The sequence below is a fragment of the Lissotriton helveticus genome, chromosome 3_1 (assembly GCF_964261635.1).
Source record: "Lissotriton helveticus chromosome 3_1, aLisHel1.1, whole genome shotgun sequence".
In the NCBI taxonomy this organism is placed as follows: Eukaryota; Metazoa; Chordata; class Amphibia; order Caudata; family Salamandridae; genus Lissotriton; species Lissotriton helveticus.
In genome coordinates, this window is record NC_136061.1 from 1,535,078,813 (window position 1) to 1,535,101,124 (window position 22,312).

The following is a 22,312-nucleotide window of genomic DNA, read 5'->3' on the forward strand; positions in this document are numbered from 1 at the left end:
TCATTGCACCATCAGGATTCAAGCAAGCCGGGCCGAAGACGGCTGTAATGCCAGAAACCGGTCCCCGGAAGCTTGTTTCCTTTCCAGTGAAGAATTGGCTTGGTAGTTTGGTCTGCCCTGTTCCCATGATGCACTGGGCCAGGGACAGACTAATTTGCATATAGCCAGGTTCTGAACTGGGATGGTGCAGTGAGCTAAAAAACGGTGATGGATCAAGCCCTGATCTGTTGACTGGGTAGGAGTGTTCTGATTAACTCAGATACTCTGTCCATCACCATCCCCTTTTTGTAATTATTTTGGCCACCATGAGTGTGTAAGGGTATGCTCAGACATGAGTCCCTTGCTCATTGCACCATCAGGATTCAAGCAAGCCGGGCCGGCTGTAATGCCAGAAACCGGTCCCCGGAAGCTTGTTTCCTTTCCAGTGAAGAATTGGCTTGGTAGTTTGGTCTGCCCTGTTCCCATGATGCACTGGGCCAGGGACAGACTAATTTGCATATAGCCAGGTTCTGAACTGGGATGGTGCAGTGAGCTAAAAAATGGTGATGGATCAAGCCCTGATCTGTTGACTGGGTAGGAGTGTTCTGATTAACTCAGATACTCTGTCCATCACCACCCCCTTTTTGTAAGCATTGTAAATGCGGCGCATCATGGGTGGCGCAAGGATAATCTTGCGTGCCGCATCTTTCCTGGCGCATCTCTGCTGATTTGTAGAGATGCGTCAGGCAACATAATTCTGCCCCTTACTTTGGAGAATTTCTTCTCAAAATATGTCCCTACCTACTATGGAGTCCTCAAAGGCTTCTCGTGTTGCCCCATTCATGTTCTGCACCACTAACTGATAACTTAGAGGCAGATTTACAAGCCCCTTGCGCCACTTTTAACATGGGAAAAGTGACGCAAAAGTGGCGCAAGGGGCTTGTAAATCTGCCCCTTAATTTCCATTTCTGATACCAGCCCGGTTCATGTGGTGTTATTTCAAAGGGTTCGATCCCCTATCTATTTGATTTTGTATGTTGACCGCTGGAGAACTTCTCATAGACCTTAGAGTTTTGTTTCATCGAGTAGTGGAAGTGGAGGGGGAGTGGGGGGGGGTAATAGGGGAACCGCGGGTGGAGAATCAAAGGGTGGGAATATCCTGAGGGTTGGGTCAGTGGGCGGAGTCAGAGGTGTGGCTAGTAAGAACAAAACATCCCAATTTTTAATATTAGTTTAGCAGTTAAACCAATCACATTATTTAATTCAGCCAGTGGATACAAGTGTTTATTTAAGGTTTAACCCCTTCCGTGTCCGACAGGAGTACTCCCTCCCTGGTGCTGCGAACGGCCAACGGCCGTCGCAGCCCCGCCCACTCATTAGAACGCCCGCACCGCGGCGGAATTGCCGCCGCGCTTAAGGCGTTAATATGAGATATTGACATTAAAATTCATTCACAGAGTCACAGAATGTCCCACATACGCTTAAAAGTGGTATCACAAGCCATTCGTCTCCGAGCCATGTCATCAGCCCTTCTCCTCCCTTTATTTCACAAGAGCAGTTCAAACATGAATGGCAAAATATCCTAGTTTGTAAATATTTTCCCCATAACTTTGGTTCTGCCCTATTTGCCACATAATACATAATCCGCAGTGTGATCTGACACCAGACAACATGACCTCCCTCAAGCTCGCCACTCGAAAACACCACCAGCTGATCCACACCACCAAGAAAATCGCATTCAAGGAACGACTAGACAACAACGCCCACAACAGCAAGGAACTCTTCTACATCGTCAAAGAGCTCTCGAACCCTAGCGCCGGAAACGACATCACCCCATCGCAAGAACTCTGCAACTCGCTCGCCTCGTTCTTCCACAGCAAGATCGCAGACATACACAACAGCTTCAGCACACAGCCGATGCACCCTACGACCACACCAACGCCCCCCACCACCACCATCCGCGCCTGGACCCCGGTCAGCACCGAAGACACCATCCGCACGATGAACACCATCCACTCCGGATCACCAACCGACCCCTGCCCTCACCACGTCTTCAACAAGGCCGACTCCATCATCGCACCCCACCTCCGAGACATCATCAACACCTCCTTCGACACCGCCACCTTCCCAGAGAGCTGCAAGCACGCCAAACGTGGTGCCCTACTGAAGAAACCATCAGCGGACCCCACCGACCTCAAAAACTACCGTCCCATCTCGCTCCTTCCTTTCCCTGCCAAAGTCATCGAGAAGACAGTCAACAGACAGCTGGCCGCCTTCCACTCACAGTCCGGTTTCAGAGCCAACCACAGCACCGAGACCGCCCTCATCGCAGCCACTGACGACATCCGAGCCCTGCTCGACAACGGGGAAACAGCGGCACTCATCCTCCTGGACCTCTCCGCAGCGTTCGACACTGTCTGCCACCGCACCCTAGTGCAGCGCCTCACCGACATCGGAATCCAGGAGAAGGCACTGGAGTGGATCATCTCCTTCCTCGCCAGAAGAACACAGAGAGTCCGCCTCCCCCCGTTCAGATCTGAGGCCACCGAAGTCATCTGCGGCGTACCACAAGGATCATCGCTCAGCCCCACCCTCTTCAACGTCTACATGAGCCCCCTCGCGGCCATCACACGCCAACACAACCTCAACATCATCTCCTATGCCGACGACACTCAGCTGATCCTCTCCCTCACCAACAACCCCGCCACCGCCAGAACCAACCTACACGAAGGGATGAAAGACGTAGCCGAGTGGATGACGAACAGCCGCCTGAAACTGAACTCAGATAAGACGGAAGTCTTCATCCTGGGATCATCACCCTCCGCCTGGGACGACTCCTGGTGGCCCCCTACCCTGGGCAGCGCACCCAAACCAACGGACCACGCACGCAACCTGGGCTTCATCCTAGACTCCTCCCTCTCGATGACCAGACAAGTCAACGCCGTCTCCTCGTCATGCATCAACATCCTACGCATGCTATGCAAGATCTTCCGGTGGCTCCCCACAGAAACCAGGAAGACGGTCACCCAGGCACTAGTCACCAGCCGTCTGGACTACGGAAACACCCTTTACGCCGGAACCACAACCAAACTTCAGAAAAGGCTCCAGCGCATTCAGAACGCCTCAGCACGACTCATCCTGGACATCCCCCGACACAGCCACATCTCCGGACACCTGAGAGACCTGCACTGGCTCCCCGTCAACAAGAGAATCACGTTCCAACTCCTCACCCACGCACACAAAGCTCTCCACAACCAAGGCCCCAGACACCTCAACGACCGCCTGACCTTCTACACTCCCACCCGGCAGCTACGCTCTACCAGCCACGCCCTCACCGCCGTTCCCCGCATCCGAAGAGCCACCATGGGAGGAAGATCCTTCTCCTACCTGGCTGCCAAGATGTGGAACTCCCTCCCCGTCCACCTCCGCCTGACCCAAGACCACCTCTCCTTCAGGAAGCAACTCAAGACCTGGCTGTTCGAGCAGTAGCGGACCCCCCTCCCCCAAGCGCCTTGAGACCCTCCGGGTGAGGAGTGCGCTATACAAATGCTATGATTGATTGATTGATTGATTGATTGATATAGCTCAAATGGATCAAAAGTTACTAAAACATTTGACTTGTGTTGCTGCAAAGTGGAGGGCCCTTTGCAGAGGTTGACTGGTCACCTTTCTCACTGCTGCATTTGCATGTTACACTGGTACTAACGAGACAAAATCTTTGCGGCAACTGTTAGTATGTGTAAAAATGTATAAATAAGAAAGTATCAGAAAATGTACAGCATTATGCTGTAGCTTTTTTTTTGCTGCATAATTTGGTCAACACTGGGACATAATTTTGTCCTCCATTGCTGCATGATTACAGTGGCCTCAAAGCAGGCAGCACATGTTAAAAGTGCTTGTGCATGAAGCAGAGAGACCATGAAGTTTGCAAACTTAGAGGCCTATTAGGATGGCGGACGGAAACGGGTTCCGTCCGCCATGGTCGCGTCAAAAATACTCCCGACCGCTCCACGGATAAACCGCCGATGCGATTAGGATATTTTTGGCAACAATCACCGACCGCGGCGTCGGATCACACCAAAGACCGCCGCAAGCGGACGGAACCACTGAAACACCGTCCGCCGCGGACGCAAAGGCCGCGGAAACAGGCTCAACCGCCGCCACACCTTCGGAGGTTCCGGACGCACGATTAGGATAACCCCGCCATCCCAACGGAACTCACCAACTTCCACGACCACCGCGGAAAAAAAGCATCGACAAACGGAGCTTGGCTGCGGAAGGACCTAACGAACATCACCCCTGCAGTCAAACCGAAGCAAAAATGGCGGACGGTAGTAAATAGGAAACAAAAAATAACAGAAGACACACCCACCTAAAACACCCACCTCCAACAACTACACGCTCCAATGACACCCCCCAGCACAAACAAGAGCACCCAAGTCAACACACCCACAAAACACCTGACCGCCATAAACCATTGGGACACAACCACCACACAGAGTATAAAAGGAATCCCTCCCATTACCACAATCCTTTGCATCACAGCACAGCTGGAACAAAGAGGCACAACATCAGAAACAACAGAGACACACAAACACCCATACAACCTGCACACCAACACACCCACCACACCAACCCTCACAGCACCATCCCTACATACCACCTGCACACCCCACACCACCAACACCTTGCACATCACACACCATGGCACCCAAGAAAAACCCCAAGTTCACAGAGAGTGAGTTGTAGGTCATGGTGGATGAAATCATCCGTGTGGAACCACATTTGTTTGGTACCCTAGTCCAGCAGACCACCTTGGCAACTAAAACCACCATGTGGGACAGGATAGTGACCAGAGTCAATGCCTCAGTGACCGTGCCACGCACCAAACACGACATCCAGAGGCGGTGGCACGACCTAAAGACAAGGGTGAAGGGCATCCGGGCCAAGAACCACCTGCGGGCACACCCCGGATCCCATACCATTTACCGAATGGGAGGAGAAGGTGCTTGGCATACTGCACCCTGAGAGCCTGGAAGGAATAGAAGAGGGACTTGAGGCTGGTAAGTACATACCAATTACCACTATCACACTGTCATGTTCTGCCTTGCACAATTGCTAAGACACATCTCCCAGGCTCCAAACCATGCATGTGAATCACACAGACACCCAAATGTGAATGCCAGGGCTCAAACGCACCCACCATGATCAACCACAAATGTTGCCTCCTACCTTCCCATGCTGCATGTGGTCAAGCAGTGAACACTATAACTCTCAACAGGCCCACATGTCTCCTGGGAGGGTTGGGGTGTGTGGGGGGGGGGGTCCTGCACTACAACTCCCAACAAGCCCACATGTCTCCTGGGAGGGTGGGGGTGGGGCTGTGGGGGGGGTCCTGCACTACAACTCCCAACAGGCCCACATGTCCCCAGGGAGGGTGGGGGTGTGTGGGGGGGGGGGTCCTGCAGTATAACTCCCAACGGGCCCACAAGTCACCTGGGAGGGTGGGGCTGTAGGGGGGGGGGTCCTGCACTACAAATCCCAACAGGCCCACATGTCCCATCCCAGAGCAAGATGTGGTCCGCCCACCATTTGGTGATCAGTGCATCTCCCCCTTCAAACTTACAGGTAGGTAGCCATTTGCACAGGGGCACCATCCAATAGCAGGACAGGACCACACATAGCCAAGTATTGTCTCCCCACCTCCACACCACCAAAATGTCCACCCATGTGTGCTCCTCCAATATGATGACACCAACAACCATGTCCTGATTCCATAGAGATTTGAAATGTAACTACAAGAAACCTGTCATGTCCACAGCATTGATTCCTACATTCTTGTCCCTCAGGTGATCACGACTTGACACGCCAAAACACCAACCGCCAGCAGCAGTCGCCCCCCTCACAGCCAGGTCTCTCCGGAGAGGATTCCCAGGACACCTCGGGTGCAGAGGTCGATGCTGTGCCAAGCACACTTCCAGGGCCATCAGGCTCCCAGGACATCCCTGCCTCTACCACCTTGGCCAGTGGTACTACACAAACAACTGCCACTGTGAGCTGTGCAGCTACCACCACCAGCACCACCACCACCACCAGCACCACCACCACCACCACCACCACCCCTGCCAGTGCCACCCTGCCTGACCCATCGGACGATGATGGGCCATCAACGTCTCCGGCAAGCAGGGAGAGTGGACGTGGGAGGACACAGGTGAGGCCACAGCTCACCAACAGGAGTGGAGGTATAAGGGGAGGTTGGGGGCAAGACCCAGACCATCATGGGAATGAGACCCTGGAAGCCATTGCCAGAGTGAATGCCTCCTACCATCGGTCGCAGGCACAGGCTGATTGGGCACATCAAGATTCGCAACAGACCTGCCAGCTGTTGAGGTCCATGGACACACGTATGGGCCAAATTGTGGACCTCATGGGGCAGCAAACGGCACTTTGGAGGGAGTTGTTATCCCGCGACACACCACCTCCCCCTCCCCCAAGTGCCAAGCGGGACAGGTCACCAACACCACCACCACCATCGCCTTAGGCCACTGACAGGGAGGTGAACCCAGAACAACCTGCCCCCACAGCACGGTCTGCTCCGGCTCCAAGACGGAGGGGCCGTCCGAGGCTGGACCCAGCACAGAGCAGTGGCAATGCACCATCCACCCGCCCGAAGAGGGGCCGAAAATTACTTCACCCTTCCTTGAGCCTGGCATTGACCCAGCGAACTATCTTGTCCCACATTGCCAAGCATTGTCACACGTCTGTTGGACTAGGTGTACATCACACAATGTGGTGTCCCCATCGGTGTCTTCATCTGACATGACTTTCAACTCACTCTTTCCCACCACCTCCTTTTTGTAAATATGCACAAACACTTTTCCACACCCTGTAAATAAAAATCACTGTAACGCTGGGAAAACATGGCGGCGGCCGCTTGAGCCACTGCAGCGCTCTGATTGTGAGCTCCCGATCTGTCTATGAGACAGCGTAATTAGGTCGGATTGCAATGCGGTCTCCCAGCGAAACAGCTAACTAAGGAGATTCTATGCCTGGAGGGTAGTTAATAATCTTACCGGGATCGGTGTTTTGTTTACTTCTCCATTCGGCTCCCTCGTCCCCTCGCTCGGCTGCAGTTCGATGGGTCTGGAGAGGGCGTGTCTGGGCGCCGTTGCAGTGGAGAGATTTCCAGCGACTCAGTTCGCGACCGAATTAGCTGGTTGCCGAGAGACTGGGGCAGTGCAACGGAGCGCTCAGGTGTCAGGAGGTGGGCTGCTGTGGTGCTTGGCTGCCCTGGAGCTTCGACGAGGTCGTCGGATTCGAGGATTGCTCCCTGGGCGTCGCAGGATTGTTGCCGTCTCGGAGGCGGAGGAGATCGGCGCTGATGGGAAGGCATCCAATGTGGAAAACCCGATATCGGTCTGTGAGCTGAGAGAAGGCAGAGACGGTGGTAATTGTGACAATGGGATTGGGATAGCCTACAACCTGAGCGGTAATAAGTATATAAGTCCCATAAGTCCCAAAAGGGGGATTCCAGTAAAGTTAAGTATAACAAATCTCTCCCCCGAAGTACCAATTTAGTTCCAACTACCGGTCTAAGTCCAGCTACGGCAGCTTCTGCATGTAATACTAGTATTGCAAGTGAAGTTGAAACTGTAACAAAACCCGGGGTGCCTGAGGGGGTGGATAATACTACCCTAGACTGTCTCAGTAATAGTAAGAAGAAGCTTTCCTCTTACCTGACAGGCCAAGTCAAAGCAAAACGTGCCTACACCTGTAAATTGGTCAAAGGGTCAAAAAATAAAAATAAAAACGCAGCCTCAGCATCCAAGATAACGCCATCACTGAGGTCTTTTTTCAAGGTGATCCCTCAGGTGGTATTATTACCAGATAGACCTGAAATAATATCAGCGGTGGATACAAGTGTAGTGGGAGTAAGGAGCGCCGAGGATCTACTTGACAAAGTGGATACCTCACTTGAGATGGCCACGGGAGGTGCAGAAGGGTCTGCGATCCCAGAAGTAAACGCGGGAATATGTAATGATCAAATTGGCGGTGTAGAGAGTGGTAGTCCAATTGTTAGTACACCAGGGCACCTCTCGCCCCTTGCTTTGGTTCTGGCGCCCCCATTGGTTCCACCTCTTATGTTGGCCCCATTTTCTGTAACCGCTAGATTGGATCTACAGGGTCCTACACAAGGTGCTACAGCAGATACATCAGACATTTTCACACTCCCGCCCAGTGCTATCCCTCACATTAGCGCAAATGCAGATTTGATTACCACTCTGCAGGCGTCTTTCCGGGGAATGTTTTCCTCGCTATCTGCAGACATTAAAAAGGGTTTTGAAACCTCCGCAGCTAATCAAGCGGATATTAGGTGTTATTGTGAAAGCCTAGATAAAAAACTAATTGACCTTACAATGAGAACGGAGGTACTCGAGGACATGGTCACAGGTATGTCCTTACATCTAGACGAGGCGAAATCGAATATCAACACACTTAGGAAAGAAGATCAAATCCTATCGGAACGGATGGAGATACTTGAGAACAATGCTCAAAGGAATAATCTTCGTATAATGAATATTCCTGAAGATAAAGAAGGCGCAGACATCAAGCAGTATGTCATCTCGCTGTTGAAAGAAGCGTTGCGATTAGATCAGTCTGAGGAGGAATTAGCCCTAGATATACAGCGCATCCATAGAGAGCCTTTCAGGAAGGACCAAGCCAAGAAAGATCTTGGTTAACTTCCTCACATATTCTCTTAAGGAAACCATCCTAAACCTAGCTCTAAAACAGAAGACTGTCAGTGCAAAGGGCTTTAATTTTCAAGTTTGATCGGACTTGTTCAGGGTTACACTGGACACAATGGGAACCTGGGAAAAGGCTTGAGGCTTTTAGAAGCTATGGGGCAGTGGCCCAAATGGTCTTTCCGGCAGCATTGAGAATCATGTACAATAACACCATGCACAATGTAAGATCAGTGCAGGCAGCGGACGAATTACTGCTTACAATAGGTAGAGAAAAGGGAGCAGGTAATTAGATGATGCCTCTTTTTTGGGATAATTAAAACTAATTTGTTATATACCTATAAAGAAAAAAAAAAAAAAGTGGAAGCAATGGTGGAAAAAATACGTATATAAAAAAAAAACACGGGAAGCACGGGGACATACAGTAAGTGTATAGTTGAGGGAAGAAGAAGAGGGAAAAAAAAAAAGAGTAGAGGCCAGGTTGAGGCCAGGTCATATACACAAGAGAACTAGTGCACCGCATATACCCTCTTAAAATGATTTAGATAAGGGGCTTGAGGTATATAGGTTGACTTTTCCTTATGCCCACTAGAGTTTAAGAAGTTTGCCTTTTTCTCTCTTTATCTTTTCTTTCTTCTCTTTATGTCCATGTCTTCCGGCCATAAATGTACAAGAAGGGAGTTCACAACAGAGTGCAATCATCTGGTTTTCCAGATAGATAAAACAAGGGTTTTCCAGGGGGAGGGGAGGGTCAGACAGGGGCACTGGGGGGGGTTGCAGGGGGAAAAGCTAAAAAAGAGTCCTCTCTTTCACGTTAGGTTGTTTTTTTGTGTGAGGGGGTTATTGTTAAAATATGTCTCAGTTAAAATCTATTTTTACATGGGTAAATTGAAAACAGTATTCCTATGAGTAAAATCTCTATCCTGTCCTGGAATATTAATGGTCTGCGAACAAGTCCTAGGAAAAATACTATTATGCAATATCTTTGAGACTCTAGTGCGCAGATCATGGTACTCCAGGAGACACATTTGACCGAGCCAGAGATGCAAATATTGGTTAAGAGGAATAGATGGATTGATGCCTGTATAATGACGTCACAAACAACACATATTAGAGGGTGGCAATCCTATTCAGAAAATCCATCAAAGCGAGGCTAGTTTCTAAATTAGTAGACCCAGGAGGGCGATGGGCAATAGTGTCAGCCATAATATATGGGGCCCGATAACCATAGTAGGTTACTATGGTCCTAATCAGGACGATCCCTCTGCATTGAAGGCCCTGTTCTCACATCTATATTCATTTCCTGATCCAGTTATCTTGGCGGGCGACTTTAATATAGTCCTAGATCCCTTAGTGGATAAATCACCATCTACTAGAGCTAAAATTTTGTCGAAAACTAGGGCATACCTGCAGGATAACATGAAGCAGCTTGGATATAACGACATCTGGAGAACAATGCACGGTCTACAAAGAGGAATTACATTTCGAAACTATAGATTCCATCATCAGTCTCGAATTGATTTTATCCTGATTAGCCAATCCTTAGTCCATCTGGTTAAATCAGTATCCCATTTACCATTTCATCTTTCGGATCATACTGCAATTCTACTAGACCTGGATGGGTTTCCAAAAACTCGATCAAGTAATTGGTCATTCGATCGATCACTATTGTCATCTATTAACATCATGGATGCCCTTAAGGTAGAGACCCAGTTTTTCCTGGATGAAAATATAGGATCCGCCTCTTTAGGTGTTATATGGGATACACTTAAGGCATTTTTAAGGGGTCAGATTAATAATAAGGCCATGTACAAGAACAGAATTTACAGGGAAACAGTGACCTCCTTAGAATCGGAATTGGCTAATCTACAAATAGAAATTGACAGTCACCCTGATCCTTGTGCATCTATAGTCCATGAGAAGCAGAACAAGGTGACTATCTTGAAAGGAGAGTTAAGCTCGGTATTAAATGCCAGGGTTCAAGAGAGGTGGGAGGCCAGCAGACTGGCACATTTTGAATATGGCGAAGGAGCGAGTAAATTGCTGGCTTGGAAAACAAAGACTGAGTTAGTGCGTAATAATATCAACTCAATTACGACTGGAGGAAATACACTATCAACTGACATCGAAATTAGGAGAACGCTCCGCGACTTCTTTAGTGAAATTTACTGTGAGGACAATAACGTTGAGTCAAAGCAGGTCGAAGATTGGCTTGCGGGCGTTTCTCTTCCTGCCTTGACTTTAGAACAAAGTAATAAGCTGGACGATCCGATCTCACAAGAAGAAGTCAGGGTAGCTATAGCCAGCAGCAAAAAAGGTAGGGCATCAGGCCCCGATGGACTGCCATCTGAAATCTATAAGGTTTTGATCTTAGCTATTATTCCTTTTTTGACTGAGTTGTTCAACAAGATTCTCCTGGAAGGAATGCCCCCTCCTAAATCATGGGATAATGCATCAATTACATTGATTTTAAAACCAGGAAAATCACCATCGAACTGTGGGTCTTACAGACCAATCTCCATATTAAACACAGATTACAAAATCTTCACATCTGTACTGGCAAATAGGTTGGGGGCAGTAGCGACAAACATCTTGCACACAGATCAAAAAGGGTTTGTAAGAGGGCGCCAGTTGTATGAGCTGACCTATGACCTTATAGGCACGATCGATATGGCAACGATGGCATCACTTCCTTTGGCAGTAATGACCTTGGATGCTACCAAGGCTTTCGATAGGGTGAACTGGGTTTACCTATCGGAGGTCTTAGCGAAATTTAATCTTGGTAAAAAATTCAGACATGCAGTCAAACTCCTGTATATGAACCCGTCAGCATCCGTACTTGTCAACGGAGAACTATCAGACCCATTCAACATCACTCGGGGTACCCGCCAAGGCTGCCCCCTTTCCCCCCTCTTATTTGATCTCTATATAGGGCCTTTTGCTCAGAAGATAAGAGATAATAACAACATTAAGTATTTTGTCTTTGAGGGATGGGAGAGGAAGGCAGCCTTATATGCGGATGATGTTCTCATTTTCACATCAGAATTACGGTCGGCGTTTCCGGCAGTAATTACGTTGGCTAAAGAGTTTGGAGCCATATCGGGGTACGAGGTCAATGCAGCCAAGACAGACATAATGGTCTGGAACGACCCTGAGCCCGTGGCAGGGGCCCAGATGAGCTCGGTCCTCCGTTACCTGGGTCTGAATATATACAAAGACATAGATGAGATAGTTCCAGCAAATTTCTCGCTTATAGCCAAAGAATGTCGTAGACTAATGAAATCATGGTCTACACTCCCATTATCTCTGTTGGGTAGATCTAACTTAGTCAAAATGACGATCTTACCCAAGGTAACATTTTTATTTAATACTATTCCCCTTTTTTTCAATCCCATTATAATAGCTAAGCTTCAAAGTGATATTCGCTCTTTTATTTGGAACAACCGCAATCCGAGAATTGCCTGGAAGAAGATCAGGCGACGTAGAGAGAAGGGAGGTTTGGCGGCCCCTGATTTACAGCTCTACGGGTGGGCCTTCCAGATGTCTCATGTCAGGATGTTGTTAAAATCTCCGACAAATATAGGTTGTGGGCATATGTTTGCTGCATTACTTAGAGGTGAAAAAGTGGCTGATCGAGAATTTTTATTTAAGTTTGGGGACCCCAAGTTTTTTAAGAAAATAAAACTGAAGGTGCTTAGAGACGTATGTAGAACATGGGCCAAACTGAGGGGCACCATTAGAATAGACTACTACCCAGGTAAGGCTCCATTATGGAACTCTCCTGGCTCCCCGACCTGGCTGCTAGATAGTCTCGCTACACCGTTGCGCGAGTCAGGTTTGGTAGTTTGGGGAGACATTTTTTTGGAGGGATCACTACTGCCATGGGAGGTATTGAGTATAAAAGTGGGGCCTCGGCTCTCTAGGTTTAAATACCTTCAAATGCAAAGTTGGGCACATTCTCATTCACAGACTTCTCTTAAAGGCAGATTCCAGCTGGGAGGGGATAGTACACTGGTGTCTCTCCTAACAGATAACCCTCCATTTAACAAAGAGGTCTCATTCTGGTATAATCTTATACTAGATGAGGCAGAGGGCGAGTTCCAGCTACCAGAGCAGTTGTGGTCTACACATATGACAGATATTAGTGTGGAAAATATGTGGTACGATTCTCTTAAGATCATGTGGAGTATTGTAAAACCATCTTGGTTACGTTGTAACCACTTGTTTACATTACACAGGGCCTACTACTCGCCCCAACGTTTATCGAAGTTCTCGGATAGTCCGCCAGTTTCATGTCCAAAATGTGGACTGGTAGAGGCTTCGGACTTGCACATGTTTTTTGATTGCCCACTCCTATCACCGTTTTGGACCTCAGTTACTACTTTAATATCTACTTCTTTGGGATCCCGATTAACTATGTTCTGCCTTGGTTATCTTTGGTATTTCTCCAGAGTTTCATGGTCCCGCAAAAGATCAAATTTTTTTTGTATGTTGTTGGCAAGGAGAGAAATATGTAAGAGATGGAAGGACCCTGTATCTCCTACCTTGCTGGACTGGCAAACATCAGTGCTACAAGTATCAAAGATGGACCTTTTAAGATCAGGAAATAAAAATAAGAGAAACTTCTGGAGGCTACTAAATTGGTAATACATTCTGGTTTGATCTTGTTTTTTTTTTTTTTTCCCAAGGTCCAATGATTACGCTGCTTGGTATCTTACCCTCTATTTGACTATACCCTACAAAGTTGGAACGGGTGCAGGATTGGGTATATGAACGCAGCATATGTTCCACACGGTTGTTCTAAAGTGGCTTAAGTGGATTATGACACTGCTTACTGTGGGGCAATTAGGGTGATCTCTCTCGTGCTCCTTCCAGATTATCTGAGACAGTAAGGTTATTTTCCACACACTACTAGTTGATCAACAAGGGCGAAAGATGAGGAAAAAAAAAAAAAAAATCACTGTAACGCTCAATGCTGTGTGATCTTCATGTTTATATACAGGTATGTCTCTGTTGTTGTCATCAGCAGGTGCAGGGATCAATGTTGTTTTGAATCCTGGCTCAGTGTGAGTGACCTAGGGACAAACAGAGAACAACAAGCACAGGTCAGGAAACTGAATCACAACCATCACAAAAGAACGTACTGCAACATCCCACAAACCACAATCATCACAAAGTCAGCGGATCACAGGACACACATCAGCGAGCAGTGCTCGTACACCGTGACCCACACCCATGTGCAAACATAACATAACAGGCAGCATTCACACACCACATCCAACCATCTACAGCAGACATACGTCACGCATTGAACAGCAGCACGAGAGGTAGTTACTCATATTCAAGGAAAGTAGCGAGCAATGAGCTCACGCCTCTGGTCCACACCTTCTTCCTCCCAACTAACCTCATCACTGGACATGGGTGCCATGGGAGGCGGAGCAACCTGTTGGTCTGCAGGGTCCATGATCAGTTCAATATTGTTGCGTAAGGCCAGGTTGTGGAGCATGCAGCAGGCAATCACTATTCTGCATACTTTGCCGGGTGAGTATGGCAGGGCCCCTCCGGTTTTATCCAGGCAGCGAAACCTAGACTACAGCAGTCCAAATGTACGTTCCACAACCCGACGTGTCGTCCCATGGGCCTCATTATAGCGTATTTCACCTGGGGTAGTTGGATTCTGTAGGGGGCTTAGCAGCCACGGCCGGTTTGGGTACGCAGAGTCACCTAGGTGGAGGGATGACAGACACATACATCATTCCCAGGATTGTTGGGAACAGCATGGCACACATACAACACAATAGTCATCACAGCACACTCACCTACAAGCCACTCACGTTCTTGACGCAGATTGGCCATCAGTTGGGGACAATGCTGCTCCGCAGGATGTGGGAGTCATGTGCGGACCCGGGAAATCTGGCACACACATGGGAGATGATGTTGTCAGCCAGGCACACCACTTGCACGTTGATCGAATGGTAGTGCTTCCGATTGCGATATATGGGTTCACGTGCCTGGGGTGGAATGAGACCAATATGTGTGCCATCAATGGTACCCACTACGTGTGGAATCTGGGCCAGGGCATAGAAATCCCCTTTGACTGCTGCCAACTCTGCTGTCCGTGGGAAATGGATGTAATCATCCTTGTAATGCATCATGGCATCCAGCACATCCCGCATTACCATGCTGAACATGGATTGTGACATCCCCCGGCATGACCAACTGTGTACTGGAAAGTGCCTGTTGCGAAGAAGTGAAGTGCCGCCATCACCTTTGCTGTGGGTGGAATAGCCCCTGGATAAGTTCTGCATGGCTGCAGATGAGGTGCCAATTGGGCTACAAGCTCCTGCAATCTACGTCGGTCAAGCCGGAATTTGCGGATCACCTCCTCGTTAACCATGTCCTCCAGCACAGTGTAGGGTCGATGCACATTTGGAGCCCTCCTGTGTGGGAGTAGATGGGAGCAGATGTCAATTGACCAACACCGCATAGCTGTGCCACACTATCACATCTTGACCAACAAAATACAAATAATACATGTTGCAGACACTGATTGTATGTGTGACGTGACCGAAATATAAGGCACTACAGCTAACTCCACACACAATGTTCACCCACAAACAACATCTTGTGTGCAAACATGTCCAATGTAATGTGCACATATGTTGAGAGTACAGCCAACATCACATGACTGAGGACACAAGTGTGGACAAGCGTCCCCACAGACACACATGGACGTGCACACACAACACGAACATGGAACACACCCTCCTTGTCTTCATGCACCCATCTAAAATGCTGGGCATCCTCACATGACATGCATGGGCACACAACAGGCGACACACATATGTATACACAGAATGCATGTATACCCCCATCATTGCTACTTGCACATACAAACAACACACTCACAACAGCTCCTGAATGTGGGTACAAAGCCGTGATGTACTGTGTAGATGTGTACAAATAGAAACGTGTGTCCGCAAAACCAAGACGCAACACATCGCCCGGCACATCTGACGCAACTTGGGTGCACATCACTGGCCTTTGTTAACCACTGGCAAGGTCAATAGTATGACCACACATGCAACAAATGGACATGTATGACACACGTTGACACGGGCCATTAACTTGACATAATGATTCTTGACGCATCCCGGACATGTCCTGACACACATGTACAACTATGAACATTATATGTGTGCGGAGACATGCAGTGTGTGTACACGCGCCATCCGGATACGCATTCCCCCAACACAGAGGATGAACCTTGATACTGCAATTGTGCATAACATATGCTGCATGGTCAAGGACCATCACGGTCACACCCCGCCAAACGCATGTGCGCACTACCGCAACGGTGCATCTTTTGAAAATCATCACTCACTGGCATCGCAATGGCGGAGCACGCATTCCGCAGGGGCAGGGCAGGCTAACACATAAATTTGAATATGCAAGTGGAAATGGCAGTTGGTACCCCCCCTTACAGTCACATTGCAGCACCCACCGCAGACCGCCGGCCCTGGCCGGTCACCCACCGCCGGCCCTGGCCGGTCACCCACCGCCGGCCCAGGCCGGTCAGTCACTGCCGGCCCAGGCAGGTCACCCACCGCCGGGTGCTGGCGGTGGGTGAGCGCCCTGTGCATTGAGGTCACCCTGGCATGGATGGCCCTGGCAGGTCACCCACCGCCGGCCCTGGCCGGTCACCCACTGCCGGGCCTGGCCGGCCACCCACTGCCGGGCCTGGCCGGCCACCCACCGCCGGACCTGGCCGGTCAACCACCGCCAGGTGCTGGCGGTAGGTGAGCACCCTGTGCATTGAGGTCACCCTGGCATGGATGGCCCTGGCAGGTCACCCACCGCCGGCCCTGGCCGGTCACCCACCGCCGGCCCAGGCCGGTCACCCACCACCGGCCCTGGCCGGTCAACCACCGCCAGGCGGTGGGTGACCGGCCAGGTCCGGCGGTGGGTGACCAGCCAGGCCTGGCGGTGGGTGACCGGCCAGGGCCGGCGGTGGGTGACTGGCCTGGGCCGGCGGTGGGTGACCGGCCAGGGCTGGCGGTCGGCGGTGGGTGCTTCAATGTGACTGTAAGGGGGGGTACCAACTGCCATTTCCAATTGCATATTCAAATGTATGTGTTAGCCTGCCCTGCCCCCGCGGAATGCGTGCTCTGCCATAGTGACCCAAGTGAGTGATTAATTTCAAATGATGCACCATCGCTGTAGCGCGCACATGCGGTTGCCGGTGTGTGACCGTGACGGTCCGTGCACATGTAGCCAATGGGAACAGGTAACGCGGGCCGCGTAAGCGCATTCAAAAATAGCGGAAGCCATGCACCGCCACACCAGGACCAGTCATTGGTTCACTTTGAATGAGGCATCCCGGGAAAACCAATTGCTGCAGACGTGTGCCATTGATGTGAGCTCAGGGCCCTATAAATGTGTGAATTTCAGCAGCACACATTCACTGCTTCCAGCCACTGCTGCCTGCACCCATCACCTCGACCTGCTGCTGCTGCTGAGCTATCCAACAACTGCTGCCTGCACCCATCACCTCGACCTGCTGCTGCTGAGCTATCCAACAACTGCTGCCTGCACCCATCACCTCGACCTGCTGCTGCTGAGCTATCCAACAACTGCTGCTGTAGTGCCACAGTCCAGGACTTTGGCATGTCGAGATTGCGAGAGATCTGGTCTCGTCCCTTCACTGCAGCGGAGCTGGATGTCCTTGTGGACGGTGTGCTCCGCCACTATGAACGGCTCTACGGTGCCCCCGGACAGGTGGTAAGAGCAGTGGGGGACATGTTGGTATGCATGAGGTGGTCACTGACTCCTGGCTTCTGCAAGCTTGGCGGTGTGCTGTGGGACCTTCACATGTGTTGTACTGTGCATGGCTGCTGAAAGATACGTTTTGCTATTATGTTTGTGAATGTCCAACTGTCCACTGACGTTACCCTCTTTTCTCCCATCATGGTAGGTCAAGCTGCACCTTCGCAAGGCCGTGTGGAGGACCATAGCACGTGATGTACGGGCAGTGGGGGTTTGCAATAGATGACACACACACTGCCACAAGCACTGGGACGACATCTCCAGGCTCAGGAAGAATGTGGAGGTGATGACACTAGGGCTGATTCCAAGATCAACCCAGCTTGGACGACATACCATGACCCCTCTAATGCACCGTATCATAGCTGTGACGCATCCTGACCTGTCCGCACGGCTGGAAGGGGATCAACAGCAAACTAGCAGTAAGCACACTGAATGGGTTTGTGACTTGTGAGTGCATGCATGTATTGCTGCTCAGACACAGTAGTGACATCTGTGGTGTATATGTTGTGCTGCAATTGCATGTTGGTGCCATTAGCGGAGTGAGCGTTAGCATCCATGTCCGCCATGTGGATATACCAGTTGCATTGTAGTGCAGGGTCCCAGGACATGCCGTTGAGGTCTGTGGTCCCATGGCATCACATGTGTGGTGGTCTGCATGCACTTGCCCTGTTTGTTTGATGTACTGGTTTCACAGGCACCCCCGGTTCTTTGACATGAGGATGTCTGTTAGGGTTGGTTCGTGTGCAGGATGGGTGTTACATGTTAGTCGACTGTGAGGAAAGTTGTGATTTTGTAACCTTCAGTACGTGAGTGTGGCACTTAGGTAAACCTCTTTTCTCTCTCTTTCAGATTTGGCAGAGGGCACTGAACCACAGATGACTGAGATGAGTGGTGCCAATGCATCCGGATCTGAGATCACACACACGCAGACTGAGACTGACGAGAGCAGCCCCGGAGAGGGGGACAGAACTGTCCCTGAGGAGTCACATGTGGATACACCATCGTCCTCATCTTCAGACAGTGTTGGTGAGTCAGCACTGTTGGTAGACACAGGGAGTGGGCAATCAACACCTTCAGTCGGTACACAGCACACAGGGTCCACACTGCCACCAACTGCAACAAGTACTGCTCGTGCTCGCCAGAGTAGGGGGAGCAGAGTTGCCTTCGGTGCAGGCACCGCTGCCCCTGCCCCTGTGACACAAAGTGCACTTTGTGCTGAGGCTGTTGATCTGCTGCGACAGCTGTGTGTAGGGCAGACCAACATGATCAATGCATTCCAAGATGACGATAGGAAGTTGGGGCAGGTGGTAGCATTCATGGAGGGGATGCATGGCGATGTTGCTGGTCTCAACAGAACAGTTCAGTCATTAGCAAACACAGTGTCTGCAGCCATTCTACAGTCGCATGGACAAGGTTCTACTTCAGTTCCCCCATCCACACCACTTGATGTCTCAGGGGAGAGTGACATTTCAGACCAGGCCTCATTTTCGGGTTATTGCACTAGAAGCAGCCACAGGGAGCAAGGCAGGGCACGGAGGGCACAGACACCATCCCCTAGGACAAGGAAATCTTTAACCGAACACGATATCAGCTACCCTGGAGTTGACACACAGGATCCTCAAGGGGTGTTGGGGGACAGGGATTCACATGTAACACAAGCATCCCCCTCAAAAGGTACTCCCAAGGCCAGGGACACTCCAAAGGACAAGAACACTACAAAGGAAAGGGCACCTCCCAAGGCCAGGGACACTCCCAAGGACAAAGACAATACAAAGGAAAGGGCACCTCCCAAGGCCAGGGACACTCCCAAGGACAAGGACACTACAAAGGAAAGGGCACCTCCCAAGGCCAGGGACACTCCCAAGGACCAGGACACTACAAAGGAAAGGGCACCTCCCAAGGCCAGGGGCACTTCCAAGGACAAGGACACTACAAAGGAAAGGGCACCTCCCAAGGCCAGGGACACTCCCAAGGACAAGGACACTACAAAGGAAAGGGCAGCTCCCAAGGCCAGGGACACTCCCAAGGACAAGGAAGGACACTTCAAAGGACAGGTACACTACAATGAACAGGGACACTACAAAGGACAAGCCTACTCCCAGGGACAGGGCACCGCCCAGGGATCAGTTACATTCCAGAGACAGGACACCTCCTACAGCCAAGGCACATCCCAGGGCCAAGGGTTCTCCCATGGACACGAGCTCCATCAAGGACAAGCATACATCACCCCTGGCTGCCCTGAGGCTGATGTTGTTGAAGGAACGTAAAACACATGTGTCAGCGGTGGAGTCCCCCCATACCTCTACTCCCATCCACACCCCGCCGAAGCAGAGGAAGGAGTACACTGTTGTTGCATCCCCCATTACACATGATTCAGAGGGCAGAAGGCAGGGCCACAGCAAACGTCAAGCAGGGTCCAGCACGTCCCCAGAGAGCAGACCCCCACCAGCACATGATCCACCTTTGATGGGTGATATTTCTGATGAGGCCAAACCACTTACCATTCCAGTCATGTCCTGTGTGCCCCTACATATCCCAAAGAAACGGAGACATACACCAGTGACACCTGACCACCCCAATGTCGCTCCAGTACAGCTGTCACCAGCTCCCAGAGCCACCCTGCCTCCTGGCCCATACAGCCCTGTGGCTCATCATTTCAGTGGTCCTAGTGGGTCAGCTGCAGTTCACTTTCATGTGTCAGATAGTGGCACTGTGTCTATTGTTCGCTGTCATGCCTCATATAGTAGCACTGTGTCAGTTGTGCCCTCTCCTGTTTCAGGTGCTGTCACCGTGTGTGTCCGCCACTCTCATATCTCAGATGCTGGCATGGTATTTGTTGGTCACTGTACAGGGACATGTCCTGACAGTGTGTCTGGGTCTAGGGCTCATGTGTCAGTCACTAGAGCTGTGGCTGTGTCTCACACTCCTGTTTCTGGTGCTGGCAGTGTGTCTGGGTCTATGGCTCATGTGCCAGTCACTACATCTGTGGCTGTGTCTCACACTCCTGTTTCTGGTGCTGGCAGTGTATCTGGGTCTATGGCTCATGTGTCAGTCACTAGAGGCGTGGCTGTGTCTCACACTCCTGTTTCTGGTGCTGGCAGTGCGTCTGGGTCTATGGCTCATGTGTCATTCACTAGGCCTGCGGCTGTGTCTCACACTCCTGTTTCAGGTGCTGGCAGTGTATCTGGGTCTATGGCTCATGTGTCAGTCATTAGAGCTGTGGCTGTGTCTCACACTCCTATTTCTGGTGCTGGCAGTGTGTCTGGGTCTATGGCTCATGTGTCAGTCACTACATCTGTGGCTGTGTCTCACACTCCTGTTTCTGGTGCTGGCAGTGTGTCTGGGTCTATGGCTCATGTGTCAGTCATTAGAGCTGTGGCTGTGTCTCACACTCCTATTTCTGGTGCTGGCAGTGTGTCTGGGTCTATGGCTCATGTGTCAGTCACTACATCTGTGGCTGTGTCTCACACTCCTGTTTCTGGTGCTGGCAGTGTGTCTGGGTCTATGGCTCATGTGTCAGTCACTAGAGCTGTGGCTGTGTCTCACACTCCTGTTTCTGGTGCTGGCAGTGCGTCTGGGTCTATGGCTCATGTGTCATTCACTAGGCCTGCGGCTGTGTCTCACACTCCTGTTTCAGGTGCTGGCAGTGTGTCTGGGTCTATGGCTCATGTGTCAGTCATTAGAGCTGTGGCTGTGTCTCACACTCCTATTTCTGGTGCTGGCAGTGTGTCTGGGTCTATGGCTCATGTGTCAGTCACTACATCTGTGGCTGTGTCTCACACTCCTGTTTCTGGTGCTGGCAGTGTGTCTGGGTCTATGGCTCATGTGTCAGTCATTAGAGCTGTGGCTGTGTCTCACACTCCTATTTCTGGTGCTGGCAGTGTGTCTGGGTCTATGGCTCATGTGTCAGTCACTACATCTGTGGCTGTGTCTCACACTCCTGTTTCTGGTGCTGGCAGTGTGTCTGGGTCTATGGCTCATGTGTCAGTCATTAGAGCTGTGGCTGTGTCTCACACTCCTATTTCTGGTGCTGGCAGTGTGTCTGGGTCTATGGCTCATGTGTCAGTCACTACATCTGTGGCTGTGTCTCACACTCCTGTTTCTGGTGCTGGCAGTGTGTCTGGGTCTATGGCTCATGTGTCAGTCACTAGAGCTGTGGCTGTGTCTCACACTCCTGTTTCTGGTGCTGGCAGTGCGTCTGGGTCTATGGCTCATGTGTCATTCACTAGGCCTGCGGCTGTGTCTCACACTCCTGTTTCAGGTGCTGGCAGTGTGTCTGGGTCTATGGCTCATGTGTCAGTCATTAGAGCTGTGGCTGTGTCTCACACTCCTATTTCTGGTGCTGGCAGTGTGTCTGGGTCTATGGCTCATGTGTCAGTCACTACATCTGTGGCTGTGTCTCACACTCCTGTTTCTGGTGCTGGCAGTGTGTCTGGGTCTATGGCTCATGTGTCAGTCATTAGAGCTGTGGCTGTGTCTCACACTCCTATTTCTGGTGCTGGCAGTGTGTCTGGGTCTATGGCTCATGTGTCAGTCACTACATCTGTGGCTGTGTCTCACACTCCTGTTTCTGGTGCTGGCAGTGTGTCTGGGTCTATGGCTCATGTGTCAGTCACTAGAGCTGTGGCTGTGTCTCACACTCCTGTTTCTGGTGCTGGCAGTGTGTCTGGGTCTATGGCTCATGTGTCAGTCACTAGAGCTGTGGCTGTGTCTCACACTCCTGTTTCTGGTGCTGGCAGTGTGTCTGGGTCTATGGCTCATGT